At 40.1% G+C, this 11708-nt stretch overlaps 1 protein-coding gene across 2 annotated transcripts in view; it reads right to left on the bottom strand.

The window, feature by feature from the left end:
* Positions 1–11708, bottom strand: part of SLC25A21 (solute carrier family 25 member 21) — a 471814-nt gene that overhangs the window by 7504 nt on the left and 452602 nt on the right. The window lies entirely within an intron of this gene.

Raw genomic sequence — 11708 nt, 5'->3', positions numbered from 1 at the left:
GAGAGAGAGAGAGAGAGAGAGAGAGAGAGAGAGAGAGAGAGAGAGAGAGAAAGAGAGAGAGAAAGAGGAGAAGGAGAAGAAGAGAGAGACAGAGAGAGAGAAGGAAATACTTCTTCTTTCCACTTAAATTTAGTTTCTTCAGACATTGGTCTGATTTGATTTTCCACCCCTCCCTACTCTGCTCTCTGACATCAAAGTATTTAATTAGGTCTTATGTGGGAGTCACTTTCCTTCGGCCTATTTTTGTGCCCAGTGAGCTCACATTATGCTTTGTTATAATGAATTTTCTGGGAAGTTCTCATTATGTGTTCAGCCTCAGATCTTGCCCTGAAGAGAGGTCATCTCACACACCATAAGCTGCTGGTGGAGACCCTCCCCCCGCCACTCCATCCTTCCCCTGCCCTGTCTTTGGTCAGTATATCAGAAGTATCTTCACAGAGGAACAATTCAGGGTTGTGCCATGATACTATTTTATCCAGCAGAAGAACTAAAGTGGGGACACACACTCTGCTGAATTAAAAAAAAATAAAATAAAATCAGTTCTGAGCATTGTATGCTTCAAGCTTCTGTGGAATAGAACTTCTGGAAGCGCTGAAATTCTCAACTGAACCAAGAGCCAGATACCAGCACAGAAACTTCTACGTGGCTAAATATAAAAAGTGAGAGGTTTGGTAATAATTCTTGGATCCAGGCCATACAGGTGCCGGGTAGGTTTAAAGGGATTTAAAAACCAACAGGGTGTTTCAACAGGAAAAACAATGCAGTGGTTGCAGTGTGAATGAGGTGTGTTTAAATAATTCCCCCTCCCCCCATTTTTCTCTTTTACAAGGAGAGAAAAATGCCTTTATGTTACCCTTCTCCGTTATGGCACAGAAGCAGAACAGGACGCCGGAGGACGGCGGATTGAGGACCAGCTCTGGTTGTTTGACTGTGCACGAATCCCCGAATCAAACAGAAACCAGTGTGTAGAAGGGATGTTTTTTTTAACACCTGCCTTACCTTTGTACTACATATTTTTTCTGAGAAATACAAATAATAATAGCAGTAAAAATGCAATGAATGTTGTACAAGCCTGACAGAAAATGGGTAGTATTACTGTGAAGCACCTTGTAATAAGACTCTCTCGTGATATCCCCGTGACATAGCCAAGCTCTCTATTTCGACTGAGAACAAGAGTGAAAAGCATGGTTTGTGTGCACATTGTCCTTTCGGGAAGCGCAGGGGACCTTGTCGGGCCTGCAGCCTCTCCTATCTCCTGATGTTTGCTGAGGACTAGAGGTGAATGGAGGGTGAGCTAAGATATAAAGTGAAGGCCATTGTGGTTGTTGGAGACAACACCTAAGGTCTTTATGCCATCATACTGGTCACTGACACAAGTATGCGTTGAACCTATGTTTTGCTTAGCACAATAGCAAGGTCCCACAGTAGTTCCCAAGTCCGGCCGTGCATCGGAATCACCGGGGAGCTTTCCAAAGTATGGATGCCTGGGTCCCCCATCAGTTCCTACATCAAAATTTCCTGGAAAAGTCCTGAAAATTGTTTTAAAAGATATTCAGGACTCTTGAAGCTGCTAGGCTGAGGACCTATGCCTGGGAATCAGTGATTTGAGATTCCATGTGAGCAAAGCAGATGGTCGGTTGCTCCCCACCTGGGCATTCTAGGAAGGAGGAAAGTCTTCTTGGGATGGCGAAGAGGAATCCCCCCACCGGCCCCAGCGTGGTCTCTGAGCTTCTAGCCAGTCTCTCCCTCGGAGCCCATGGTCTGCTTTATGCAGCACCCCACCTGGGAGAGCCCTCTCAGCTTGCCCTTGCTTTCTTTGCTACATGTCCTCAACTCTCCTCAGATGAATGCAGCCTCTCAAATGCCTCTTCCCTTCACCCCCTCCCTTCTACTCCACTTCTCTAGCTTTAGTTCGAATTCCTATTACCTTCACGAGGTCTTGCTTTCTTCTTGCCCTCTACGAGCTATTCTTCACAAGTGGAACCAGGATTCTCTTTGTACAAAAACAGATGTATTTCTGGTATCTCCCTACTCAAAGGCGCTCAATTCTCCCCCCACTGCATGGAGAGAAAAGCCAACGCTCCTTGCTTGGCCTTTGGTTTCTTTCCCACAATACGCTTCCAACTAATAATTGATCTTTCTAGCCTCAAGTTCTACACCTCTACTGCCAAAACAAATACGATGTTCACATTGGGTAAATTATGCAAATTTATACCAAACACTCTTCTAACTCCATGCCTTTCTGCAAACTATGCCTACAGCCTAGAATGCCCATGTCCACCATATTCACCCACAGCAGACCTACTTTAGAGTCCTCCTTCAGAGTCCAGCCTAAATCTCACATTGCCAAGAGACTCTTATGGTTCCTTGTCAAAACTGACTTATTCCCTCTCCTCTATTCTTGAAACACTGTCTGACTTTATTTTTGCTGTATCTATCTTCCCTGTTAGACTGTGAGTTGGCACAGCATAGGAGCAGGTATTATTCCTTTTTGTGTCAGCTCCTGCATAGTGTACACAGTAGGTGCTCAATAAATGTCTATTGATTGGCCTATCAATGTACCTATTTATCTTTGTAGAAACAATGAGAATGAAGATTAATCTGTAATCACTATTTCTCAAGACTCAGTGTCTTTTAACCTGGAAATGAACCCCTATCAGAACTTTACATTTCTGTCTTTTTGTCAGGAGACATTAACATGGAGACATGACAAGATATTGGACATTTGCAAAGTAAATTATTTCAGGACAAATGAACTGAGACTCTCAGGTCACAAAGCCAGGCCTGGACTTGCTGGACCCTGTTACTCAGTGACTCACAGAGAGAACCACAATATGACAGCCTGTAACCAGATTTTCACAAGAGAATGCAATGGGCACAGAGTAAGGCCTTGAAATACGACTTTTAGAGTTCTTCTTTCTTACACTTCCTGATCTTTCCCCTAGTAGGGCAAGGCATCCACTTGCCTTAAGAAGGAGGATTGTTGGGAGAAGGTCCAAGATGGTAGATGAGAGAAAAAAAAAAAAAGAATAAGGATTGTTGTAGTAGGACTACAAAAAGAGAAAAAGGTAATATTTCGTGTTTTTGGTTTTCAAATTAGACTCTTCCATATATTACATCAGTTAATCTTCACAATCTTTGAAGTAAGAACTCTTATTAGTCCTAGTTTACAAATGAATTAACCAAAAGGCTAAGTATAAGAAGGGATTTTTTTTGTTACATTCCAGGGAACTCAAAACATTGCCTTAGGGCATAGTTTTTCTACTGATATTTCTAAGGGTCAGTGAGTAGGCAAGTGGAGATGTCCAAGGACTTCCTGAAATTATAAGCACTGCTTCTGTGTATGTGTATATGGGCTTTTCTGGAGAGAGCATCTATAGATTTTATCAGGCTCATAAAAACTTAAAAACAACTTCATGAAACCATTTCCTCTACTAATAAATGTATAAAGTAAGAAAAGGGAAGTGCAGAGTTGAAAATATTGGGGCTGAAAATGGGAAACTCTCATGTTCACGGGGTTATCAGGCAATTCACCTCAGTGAAAAGATTTCTGCCTACGTTCCTGTTCTGGAGTCAGGGTACTCATACTTCACCCAACGTATGAACTCATTGGTTTTCAAAGTGTGGTCCCCGAACCACCATCATCAGTATCATTTGGGAACTTATTAGAAATGAAAATTTGGTTTCTACCCCAGGCCTACCGAATCCGAAACTTGGGATAATGCCCAACAATCTATTTAAATAGTCCTCCAAATTATTCTGATGACTGCTAACATCTGCGAACCACTGCTTAACTGAAGTTTATGGTTCATCTCTTTGGGTTCTTGGGCTGGATAAGTGATGCTCTAAGAGGCTCTGGATGTTCTGGGAAGCATTTTAAAGCTTTGTTTGGTAGAAGCAAGGCTTTGTTTCATGAAGGCTGTAGAACTAAAGGCAATGGTGTTAACTCTGTTCAATCTCTTTATCCCCAGCTCTGTCCAAACCAAGAATGAACATCTATGAGGTTGCTGGGTCTCAGTGATACCTATCACATAGTCCAAATGAGTCATTCTGTACTGGCTATTGGTAAATCACTCTAGCATTTTTGTCAATAACCATAATAACAAATAACAGTAAAGTTAATAGCAAAAGTAAATAGAAGCAATAAAATAGTATACATGTATGATATTTGTATTATCTTTCAGACCTTTCATTATGAGAAATAATAGTACTATTAATAATAGTTACTTATTATAAGATATGTTATATGCAAAAATGTACGTAAAACATATATATTTTGTAAGAATTATATGAATTAGGTATGTAACACCATTGTACAGATTAAGACATAAGACTTAAAGAGTTAAGTCAGTTGTCCAAGATCACACTAGTTATAAGTTGTGGAATCTGGATTTGAACTCAGGTCCCAACCATATGCTCTTAATCATTATGTCACATTGCTTCTCATCCATTATCTATTTTCTGTGTATTCATCCAAAAATATTTATTGGATATTTATTTATACCTGGTCCTACACTAGAGTTGAGTATGAGGGTACATGCTCCAGAATGGGGGTGAAAATGAATGTATAATTAAGTATCACAGTACAGTGTGGTGAGTACTAAAGTGGGAGAATAGAGAAAGGGCATGGGGAAACATGCAGTAGGGAGAAGAAAGTTACTCCTGGGCTTTCATTTTCAATATCCTGTATGAAAGTACCTAGCTTCTGCCTCTTAAAAACTTAGTCACTTGTTGGGTGTTTAGCAAGTCAACAGAAGACATCTCATTATTACAAGTCACCATGCATTAGCTGAATGGCTAGCCCTTGGGTTTGAGAAACACATTACCTGGAATGTCATTTTGCAATTTCCATTAGTTTATTGTAAAAACTAGAAAAAGACGATGATGATAATGAAAGACACTCATTATTGTGCCAGGCATTGTGTTAAGTAAGCACTTTCTGTATATTTAAGCCTCACAACATCGCTGAGCAGATGAGGTAACTGAGTCTTACAGAAATTTCCTACCTTCAAGGGATTATAACTTTGAGTTAGTCAAAAGAGAGCCAAGATTCTATTATTTAGAAATGAAGAAGCCAAAATATTGAGGTACCCTGAAACTGTCAGGCATCACCCAGTAGAGTTAGAGACATATGCTTGCCTCTCAGAACTGTATTCTAATTCAACAGCCAAGGAGATCACCTCTAAGTCCAAGGGAGGACTTAAGTGGTAGAAGATAAAACTGTAGAATCACAACATTCGAAGGGAGGGAACTCAGAATGTCACTTAATGCAAGGAGTGACATCAACAAGATGGCAAAGTAGGAAGCCTTGGACTCTCCTTCCTACCATAAACACACTGATTCAGCAACAGTTCATGGACAACTTCTCTGTTTGACAAATCTAAAAATTAGCTGAAAGTCTCCTGTACCCTGGGTGAACATGAAACCAGATTCATGGAAGCCAGTAAGGAGATTCAGGACACCCTCCCACCAGAGTCTCTGCTTCTAGCATAGTGCCATACAATCGGGAAGACTTCCTAGCTCCAAGCTTCTCCTAAGGGAGGGAAGAAATTGGTTTGCATGTCTAGCACCCCAACTTTTCTGAGGAGACTCCCCAAAGGATTGGCTTCTGTCTTGCCAGGATTGGAGCTCTGATGGGTCCAGTACAGTCAAGCTACCTGGGAGAAAATGGAGATGATGACATGGGCTGATGGATGCCATAGATCTTCCCCTCGACTCATCACAAAATAAGCAGATGAAAACATCCTAGCTCTCAGCTTCCCCTTTGGGAGACAAAGAGTTGATCTGTGTTTTAAACATCCCAACTTCTCTGGGCTGCCCGAAGAACTGGCGTATTTCTTTCCTGTCTTGGAGCTCTGATGGGTCCAGTGCAGTCTATCACCTGGAGGAGAACTGAGATGGAGGTTTGGACTGGTAGACATCATAGTTGTCGCCTTGCTCAGCACAGAGCGAGCAGACAAAAACAACAGCTGCCTGCTTCTCCCTGGGGAGGAAAAGAGTTGGTATAGGCCCCCAGAATCCTCATCAGATTGAATTGTGGAAGTCTTCTCCTGTTTGAAGCCAGTCCATGAAGACTGGGAAACGTGTCCACCTTGTCTAATGTACAGACACCAACACCGAGAGTCACAAAAGACCAGGAATAGCCAAATCAGTCCTGAGAAAGAAGAATAAAGCTGGAGGTATCATACTTCCTGATTTCAAAATATATTGCAAAAATACAGTAATCAAAACAGTATGGTACTGGCATAAAGACAAAGAGACCAATGCAATAGAACAGTGAGCACAGAAATAAATCCAAGCATATATAGTCAACTAATCTTTAACAAGGGTACCAAGAATACACAATGATGAAAGGATAGTCTTCAAAAAATGGTGCTAGAAAAACTGAATAGCCACATGCAAATGAATGAAATTGAACCCTTATATTATACACCAAATCAACTTAAAATGGATTAAAAAGTAAAACATAAGACCTGAAACCATAAAACTCATAGAAAAAAACATATGGGAAAAGCTTTTTGGTCTTGGCAATAATTTCATGGATATGACACCAAAAGCACAGGTAACAAAAATAAAAATAGACAAGTGCAATGATATCAAACTAAAAACCTTGTGAACAGCAAAATAAAGAAAAGAGTGAAAAGGCAACCTATGCAATGGGAGAAAATACTTGTATAGCTTATACCTGATAAGGCATTGATATGTGAAATATATAAGGAACTCCTACAACTCAATACCAAGAAAACTAATAACATGATTAAAAAATGTGCAAACAACTTGAATAGACATTTCTCTAAAGAAGAAACATAAATGGTCAACAGGGATATGAAAAAATGTTCAATTTACACCTGGGAAATGTAAATCAAAATCACAATGAAATATCATTTCATGTCTCTTAGGTTGGCTATTATCAACAAATAAAAGACATTTGTTGGCAAGGATGTGGAGAAATTTGAGCCCTTTATACTGTTGGTGGAATGGAGAATAGTGCAGCCTTTTTGGAAAACAGTATAGAGGTTCCTGAAAAATAAAAATAGAACTATTACATGATCTAGCAATCCCACTTCTGGTTATTTTTCCAAAAGAATTGAAATCAGGATCTTGAAAAGATGTTAGCAACTCCTATGTTCATTGAAGCACTATTTACAATATCCAAGATGTGAAGACAACATAAATGTCCATTGACAGATGAATGGATAAAGAAAATGTGGTACATACATACAATGAAATAGTATTCACCTTTAAAAAGAAAATTCCACCGTATGTGACAACATGGATGAACCTTGAGGATACTATGTTAAGGGAAATAAGCCAGTCACATAAAGACAAATACTGCATGATTCCACTTATATGGGGTATCTAGAGTAGTCAAATTCATAGAATCAAAGAGTGGAATGGTTGTTGCCAGGGGCTTGGGGGAGGGGAAAATGGAGTTACTAATCAGTGGGTATAAAGTTTCATCTAAGCAAGATGAATAAACTCTAGTGACCTGCTGTACAACGTTGTACCAATGGTCAACAATAACATATACTTAAAAATTTGTTGAGGGCAGATCTCATGGTAAGTGTTTTCACCATAATAAAAAAAGTTTAAAATTTGATGGAAAAAAAGAATGTCACCTAGCCTAAGGAAAATATTTAGGATGGATCATACCTTAATTATGTAAATGGATGTTAATGTTGATGAAAAAATCTGTTCTGTTATTAAAAATTTCCAACTTCCATAATATGCTCCAACTGTCATCAATCAGGAAACTTTCTTTGTTCCTAACCCACATCCCTCACGCATAAGCCTAAATTATTTTATTCCAATTTTCTGCTCAATTGCAAGGGCAATCAACTGTCACCATTCTTGATGTAATTCATCACGATTTTAAAATTGTTATTAAAATAACCCTTTCTTCTTCATGCTTAGAAAATACTGTTCCTTTTAAATATTTATTTATAAGTAATATGTATTATTTCCTTTTCAACAGATGAGTTTTATTCTTTTCCTCTAAATATTTTCCTTTTTTTTTGCATAAAATATGGGACCTATAACTAAACCAGAGCTGAGTAAGTAGCCTGAAATGTTAATGAACATTACATGCATTGACCTTATTCTGTGATAGTGATACAAAACCCAATATTTACAGGTTTTAAAAATTAATAATTCTCCTGCAAACATTTTAAGGCTGATGTTAACATTCCTTTTCACAAATGAGAAAACTGAAACAGAGAGAGGGTATAACTTGCCAAAAAGACACGGCTAACTAGTAAGTACTAGAAATGGGAATTAACACCAGGTCTCTTACTAGAACTCTTTGGTTGTTTCCATCACATTGTGAGCTAAAGAGACATATTTGCCAGCCCCTCTTCAGGACAGTGGGTTTCCCTGACAGGACATATTATTTATAGTTTGCAAGAAACACTAGCAAAGTGATCCTAAAATGCTGGCAACCACGATGTTCCACAACTTCTAAAAATTCAACAAAAGGCACCGTTATCAGAGATGGGATCATATGACTCAAAATAGTTAACAATCTACACATTACATGTTTGTAACTAGTTTCACCTTCTAATCCAAACTACATAGCCAACAGCTAAAAACAACATCAGTGATTTGAGGCAATGGCTCTTAAGGAGTTAATATGCAGAGAGGCAAAACATCTTGATCAGAAAAAGCATAGCCTTCCTTTATACCTTCCCTTGGCATGGGCTTTGATGCCTTGCTTAGTGCCTGGCCAGCTGGCTGCTAGCTAGATAAACAGAGAACCTTTGCCCATTTCACAGGCTTTTGTGATTAGGGTCTGGCGTCTTCAAGAAGACATTCCACAGAGAGACACGCCAGAAGGAGGGGGTTAAGGAAGACGGGGTAAGTTGGATTTGTTAGCTAGTGGGGACTAGGGGTGTGAGGGAGACTGGCCAGGAAGCCCAATGCTCCCTAAGGCAAGGTTGAGCAGAGAGCCGCGATGGGCTTTTCATCTAAGGGACATCACCATGAATCTATAGCTTGAAGCCTCTTCTTGTCAGCCCAAATCACATTTCCTTTGCTCCCTGCAATTCACTCAACGTGTGAGATCCTCTTGAATTTAGCTTTGAGTAATTTTAACAAATTTCCTAATGACCTAACTTGAAGTCAGTAGACCCTGGTTTCTCAGACAACCTTAATATGAACACACGGAGAGAAATGTTCTGCATTCAGGACTGGCTTTGGATGAGCTTAGGGTGAATTTAATGTTGCTTGTCAAAAATTGTTAAAATAGGGGCCGGCCCAGCAGCTCATTGATTAAAAGTTGGCTTGGAGCGTGAGCTCTGAGGAGCAGGGCTGCTGGTTCAGATCCCACATGGGGGTCAGTGATGCTGCGCCCTCTACAGCTAAGATGGTGAACAACAGCTCGACCTGGAGCTGGGCTGCCATGAGTTGCTGGCCACGGCTTAGGCTGCAGTGGGCTGCCTTGAGCTACCTTGAGTGGCCGGCAGCTGCTGTGAGCCACCGTGAGTGGCCGTCCAATGGCCCGCGACCGACTTCCTCACCCGGGAAGAGTGCAATGCTCATAATACCAACATGGGCCAGTGAAGCGACGTCCTCCACAACTAGACTGAAGAACAAAAGGACAGCAACTTGTCTGTTTCCCTTCCCCCAATTCCCCAACACTATTTGCATCCCCCATTTGTCTGTTCCCCTTCCCCAATTCCCCAACACTGTTCCCCTTCACCAATTCTCCAATAAAATCTTAAAAAAAATTGTTAAAATAGGTTTGCCATTTGAATAACTAAAATTATTGTTTAGAAGTGACTGAAAGAGATTGCCATAAAATGCTTTGGATAAGAAAATTAAAGACAACATGGTGGTCCTATGAGGAGTCACATTTTCAGGTATCACAACACATTTCTTTGCAGAACTCCTTTACTCTGCTCCCTCCTCCCCCAGTGGGTGAGTAAATTGTTTGATGACGCGAATGTCATGACCATAACCGGGTGACTCAAAAAGAATTGAACATTTTAATAAATCTATAATTCAGTAATTAGATTATACGTAAACATGGTCAAAACCAATTTTAATAGGCTCTATCAAAGTTACTTCCATTCTATTACAAATGGTCAGTTTGTGCTTACAAAACACATCAATTCTGTGCTTAAATTCATTCCATCCCTTTTGTAACATCACCATCAATAGCTGAAGGGGTGGTTGTGATGCAGTCCTTCATCTCCTCAACGCTGTAAGCAAGAGGTGACACAAACATGAAGTTTGTGATGAATCCTCACGTGAAGAAACTGCAGAAAACTCTCTCTAGTGATATATTTTTGAAAGTTTCATTTCCTGTTGAATTACCCTTGATTTCAGAAAAGCACTTGAACAACTTGTCCATGTGATGCTGACTAATACTGACTTAATAAAACACTGAAAAAAGGACAGATGGTTGTATAGCTGGAGAACTTTCACAGAAGAACCATTTCGTTTAGATAGGGCTTCCCTATCTAAACGAAATGGTTCTTCTGTGAAAGATGTGACCATATGGCAGCCTGAAAAGGGCCCAGATGAACCTGGGTAAAGATGTGGAAGGCCTGCCCATTGGACCTGCTGATGACACAGGCTGGGAGGGGAGGCTAGAATGATAGATGAGGGACTCAACATCAACTAAAAATTATCATTACAGGCTCTAGCACTGGACTGAACTCACAGAATTACATTTAATCATAATGAATACAAACTGCACAAGTTCAAGATGAGGGAATCTTGACTTGACTGCAGTTCATGTAATCTGGGATTTTAATTGACCATAAACATTTATACATGCCAACATCTTGATGTAAAAGCAACATCCATTCTACCCTCCTCCAAGGCCCTGACAAATCCCCCAAGAATTCATCTCTGTACAATCTTTGGCTGCATTAAGAAATACGTGTGTTCAGATCACAGGAAGGGTTGAGCCTAGTGTACTCTGAATTAATCAACTCACAACTGTGGCATGGTGTTTTGTTCTGACACTGATATTGACAAATCTGATGCATTTACAGTGGAAGAGACAGACCACACAGAGGACCAGAAACCATGTCATTTGAAGAGGGGGTGAGGAACTGTGAATATATTCTGAAGAACAAAAGACTCAAAGGCTCACATATTCGTACATTTAAAGAAGTACAGTACAACACTTAAGAACATGGACTCTGGCCTCAAAGCTCCTGGGTTCAGTCTTTGACAGGGTTTAGTAGAGAAAGTCACCAAAGTGATGCTCTGTGAATGCTCCTTCAAAGCCTCTTAAAGGGCTGTGCCATATCACACTCGTCTTTGTATGTATACCAGGCTTGACACATCATAGGTGTTTAATAAATGCTTTATTTCTTTTTTATAGAGACATACTATACAAAGAACCAGGAAGCAATTATAAAGGAGGTGCACACACACATTGGTTAAGCACCTGGTAGCAACAGCAAGGCAAATAACAGCCACTCATCATTGTGTGTCCCACAGTTGGCAATGGTCATCATGAAAATGATGTGGTGTATTGAAACCATAGTTGCCGCCTGGTAACTGAACAAGGAGGCAGCTTGAGTGAGAATGAACTGCCTTTTTTTCTTTCAAGAAGAAATTTGCATTTTAGATTTTTTTTAAAAGATTTTTTTTTGATTGGGGAATTGGGGGGATGGGAACAGTGCTGGGGAATTGGGGGAAGGGGAACAGACAAGTTGCTGTCGTTTTGTTCTTCAGTCTAGTTGTGGAGGACG

The sequence above is a fragment of the Hipposideros armiger genome, unplaced genomic scaffold (assembly GCF_001890085.2).
Source record: "Hipposideros armiger isolate ML-2016 unplaced genomic scaffold, ASM189008v1 scaffold_90, whole genome shotgun sequence".
Classification (NCBI taxonomy): domain Eukaryota; kingdom Metazoa; phylum Chordata; class Mammalia; order Chiroptera; family Hipposideridae; genus Hipposideros; species Hipposideros armiger.
Note: the sequence above shows the minus strand (reverse complement) of the source record. Positions and strands in the feature narration are given on the sequence as shown.